At 33.4% G+C, this 5,027-nt stretch overlaps 1 pseudogene; it reads left to right on the top strand.

Moving 5' to 3' along the window:
• The first annotated feature begins 625 nt into the window (after window positions 1-625).
• Window positions 626-1,385, top strand: LOC111898975 (putative germin-like protein 2-1; annotated as a pseudogene).
• The last annotated feature ends 3,642 nt before the right edge of the window (window positions 1,386-5,027 follow it).

Genomic DNA, 5,027 nt, shown 5'->3' with positions numbered 1-5,027 from the left:
CCCAACAAGGCTGGCAAGGGAGCGCCAGGCAGGGCTGGCAGGAGTGCGCCAGACGCACTCCAGGCTGGCGCGCTGGAGCAGTCTAGGCCATGCTAGTGGACCATATTTCATCAAGTCCCCCCCAGGTGTTATTGGTACGCGGCCAATGACATCGGACTGGACTTAGTCATATAAACTGTGCGTCGTCACTAACTATAATATTTATCTCATATGGAAACGGTTAATATTGTTCTTCAAGACCTTTTCATTTCCCTAAAAAATTGATATAAGTACGCATAATAAACATTCAAGGTTCCATTAAAATTAATCCTAAGTATGGAAGATATGAAAAAGTATATAAGTAAATATACGAAATAGAAGGATCATAGACATATAAGGTTATAGTTACAACCTTTATGAAATTAATTAAAAACAAGACAACGTCAGTTGAATGTATCTTGCTTCTAGAAATTGAACAGCAAAATTTGAATGCATCTCAAGATAATAATGATGACGATATGATGGTATTAGTCTTAATGTTCCTATATTTTCAGTATAAAAGCATTGCGAGTTCCATTCTTTATTTTACATATTTCCCAAGCTACCATAACTTAGTCATCAGAAACAACTTTTCAGCTTGTCAACAATGACGTCTCATTTGCTTTTATTTGGTCTCTTGGTGACGGGTTGCTCCCTTGCGTTTGCTTCGGCGCGACCCTAGTCCTCTTCAGGACTTCTGTGTGGCAGACCAAAATAGCAGAGGTAAGAATTTATTTGTGAAAGTCAAGAAACTCTCCTACATTCATGCATGATTTGAAAACATATCATATTTAATTGTGATTAATAGTTTATTTATTTTTCTTGGTGTAGTATTCTTGAATGGCTTGGTTTGTAAAGAGTCGAGGCTTGTACAACCTAATGATTTCTTTTATAGAGGATTGCAACTAATGGGAAATACATCAAATGCGGTTGGGTCTGCTGTGACTCCGGTGACTGTAGCAGAGTTGCCGGGACTTAACACTCTTGGTATCTCAATGGCACGTATTGACTTCGCCCCACAGGGTATTAACCCCCCACATACACACCCTCGGGCCACTGAAATTTTGACTGTTATGGAAGGCCGTATTCTAGTCGGATTTGTCACGTCCAACCCTCAAAACTGACTCATCACAAAAAAACTTCAGAAAGGCGATGTTTTCATTTTCCTAGAAGGCCTCATTCACTTTCAGAAAAACATTGGAAATGGCTATGCTGTTGCTATTGAAGCTTTGAGTAGTCAAAATCCAGGTGTTATTACCTTTGCAAACGCTGTTTTTGGGTCACATTCAGATATCGCTGCTGATATTCTTGCGAAGGCCTTTCAAGTTGACATCAACGTCGTCTATCAAATTCAATCCAAATTCTAGCTTTTACATGCTGTTAAAATGTTAATTTTCTTATCAATGGTGTGGTATTTGTTATGTTTATGCTGTTATATTTAAAATCAAATAATATATATATATATATATATATATATATATATATATATATATATATATATACTACTGTCATAGTGATTTTGATTTACTTATGTGGAATTAACTACTTCAAAACTAAGATATAAACTAAAAACCCAAGGGTTTGCAAGAAATAGACTTAGAAATCACAAAGACAAACCTAAGTTTATGCATGAAATAGACTTAGAAATCACAATGACAAACCTAAGAGTGTGCAAAAATAGACTTAGAAATCACAAAAACAAATTTACGTAAATAACCCACTTGCTTTAGAAAAACTAGAATTTCAACCATCTAATTTTTCAAAAAGATTAATACGGTCCTTGGTGTTTCGATAAGTTACTAGGTCGGTCAACGACCTATAAAAATTTAATTTGTTTTATCCTTTTAACTCTTTTATTTTAGTTGTCATAATTAAAAACGAAATTAAATAATCCCCAACCCCATCCCCCTTACTTCACGCAACCCACCTCCCATTCCATTCCTTTCTTCTGTCGCCTTCCACCACCAGCACCACCGTTGTCATCTAGAAGATGGTTAAGATTTTACCCAAACCTATTTGCATCATCTATCTTCAACATATCCATCTATAATCAAAGAAAAAACCTCCCAAGATCCAATCCTAAAAATAGAAATCACGAATTGGTTTGGTCTCCGACCAGCCTGTCAAGATTTCGTTAACTAAAAGAAAATGAAGTATACATAGTAAAACATAAAAATCTATGTTTGAAAAAGCCACATAAGAGCTTCTATTGACATTCATTGGTAACTAGAAAGTGAGAGCATCAAACATACAGACAAATATGTCAAAAATGATGGGTTTTAGGTAAAACAAATAAACTAGAAAATAGTTCCTAAGTTCACATGCAACCTACTTTGGATCTATGTTTTAACTATTGAACATACAACTTTGAATTGCAAAACAAGAACCCTAGAGGAGAGAGGCTATTTTCGAAAATAAAAAACTAGGGTTTAGGAGTTACATACCTTTCAATTGTTATAGCAAACAATTGACAATCCTCTTGATCTTGATCTTCATCTTCTTGGAAGCTTAGCACCACAAATGTAATGCCTCTAATGGAATCACACTTAAGAACTAGAAAGAAGGAAAATTGAAGGAGAGAGAGGGAGGGAGTATGCAATTCTCGGCCTAGGGTTTCTTCAAAAGAAGGAGTGCCCAAAATGTGAGCCAGGAGGCTCCTTATATAGCTGAGGGATCTAGGGTTTAGGGAAAAACCCTAATTTTCCTTGCTTAGGGCCTAAGCAAACCCAATGGCCTTATCCAAGCCCCCATGGACGAAATCATTAGGGTTTCTCCTATAGATTTCGTCCACCCTATTCCAAGGGGGTTCTGGAGCCTTCCACTTAACTATTAGATAATTGCAAACTAGTCCCTGCACTTTATAATTAATACAGTTAACCCCAAAATTAATTCTAATTAAATTCTGGCTAACATTTATGCTCCCACTAGCTTTGACACGTATTCAAAAATTAGCTAGACTTCTAGAAACCAATTACTTATTGACTTTCTTTTCCAAAGTTCAGATTTCTGAAACCGATACGCTTTGATAAGCCTTTATTTAAGCTTCTCGAACTCATACACCTTTCCTTAGATAACCCTTATGCGTGTTTAAACATTTCTAGAATAAGTCTAAAATGTTCAGACCCATTTTCCATTTCCCACAATTCGAACTATGTAGAGGGATGCCGTAATCCAATTTCCAGAATATTTGAAGGTAGGTAAATGACGATTTACCAATTTCCACCATGAAAAACAAAAAAGAAGGTTAAGTTTTAAATGTATTGGAAACCCCTATATCTTTTGAGATACATTGAAACTATTCAATGACATGCTTTAATCTCGGATTATGCTCTTCTATTTTGTGACTGGGATGCCGAGGTTCACAAACAAGATGTGAATAACCATGCAAATGTGCTTGGTAACCTCATTGTCTTGATCATTAACTATTGATGTGCCGGTAAACCACACACGCTCCATCAAAATGATAATCATAAGATACCCATTACTACTCTTTATTAGTGCCTCTTAGTGTGCTGGTTAACCACACACGCTCCACAAACGACCAATAAAGCATAATGTGCAATTTCATGGATTAGCATACTTTTCACATTTTTCCTAAAGTAACTAGAGTTGGGATTTTGTAAAATAATGTTCTAGTACTTTCTTTAATAACATCATACTTTTAATGAGATGTAGTTGTCCTATCAAATCCGTTCTGCTAACGACCCTCCACTAATCAAGGAAGCGAAGGGTGAGAGTGGACACCCACTCAACTACCATTTTATAGGAAGTTTCCTTATACACCCCTTAAAGATTAGCTTTGTGAATGAGGCATACTAGCGATTTGACTGACCATATTCTTATATATATATATATATATATATATATATATATATATATATATATATATATATATATATATATATATATATATAAGGTGTGTTTTAAACTTTTAAAACTATAGGGTTTATATATAAATTTTGAAAATTAAGATATTAATTTCAAATTTAAAATAAAGCAAATAACTAGATTTAATATTTATCTATTAATTAACTTTTAATTAATGAATTAAATCTTGTAAGGATTATCTAATTAAATTAAACAATTAATTTAATCCTAATCCATAGCCCTTCTAGATTTCGAAAATATGGGGATAGGATAATTTCCTTATTTTTCTTAATTATCCAATAAGGCAACTATTATCCAAAACAAAGAAACCCTAATTCTTCTAGCATATTTCAAAAATCAAGGGAGGAGGCTAGGGTTTCCAAAACCCTAACCCTAATTTCGATTAGGGTTCGTGCAGGCTAGGGTTTTCGAAACCCTTTGATCCAAAACCCTAAAATCGAAAATTTAGGCCTTTAGGGTTTAATGGCTATAAACCCTAATTTGCAATTCAACTATTATAGCAATTCAATTTAAAACAACAATGGCTCTGATACCACTGATGAGTTTTAGGTAAAACAAATAAACTAGAATACAATTCCGTTCTGCTAACGACCCTCCACTAATCAAGGAAGCGGTGGGTGAGAGTGGACACCCATTCAACTACACCCCTTATAGATTAGCTTTGTGAATGAGGCATACTAGCGATTTGGCTGACCATATTCTTATATATATATATATATATATATATATATATATATATATATATATATATATATATATATATATATATATATATATATATATAGGTGTGTTTTAAACTTTTAAAACTTTAGGGTTTATATATAAATTTTGAAAATTAAGATATTAATTTCAAATTTAAAATAAGCCAAATAACTAGATTTAATATTTATCTATTAATTAACTTTTAATTTATGAATTAAATATTTTAAGGATTATCTAATTAAATTAAACAATTAATTTAATATTAATCCATATCCCTTCTTAGATTTCGAAAATATGGGGATAGGATAATTTCCTTATTTTTCTTAATTATCCAATAAGGCAACTATTATACAAAGCAAAGAAACCCTAATTCTTACAGCATATTTCAAAAATCAAGGGAGGAGGCTAGGGTTTCCAAA

The sequence above is a fragment of the Lactuca sativa genome, chromosome 9, assembly GCF_002870075.4.
Source record: "Lactuca sativa cultivar Salinas chromosome 9, Lsat_Salinas_v11, whole genome shotgun sequence".
Lineage (NCBI taxonomy): Eukaryota > Viridiplantae > Streptophyta > Magnoliopsida > Asterales > Asteraceae > Lactuca > Lactuca sativa.
The sequence above is the reverse complement of the archived record's forward strand: the minus strand, read 5'-3'. Positions and strand labels throughout refer to the sequence as shown.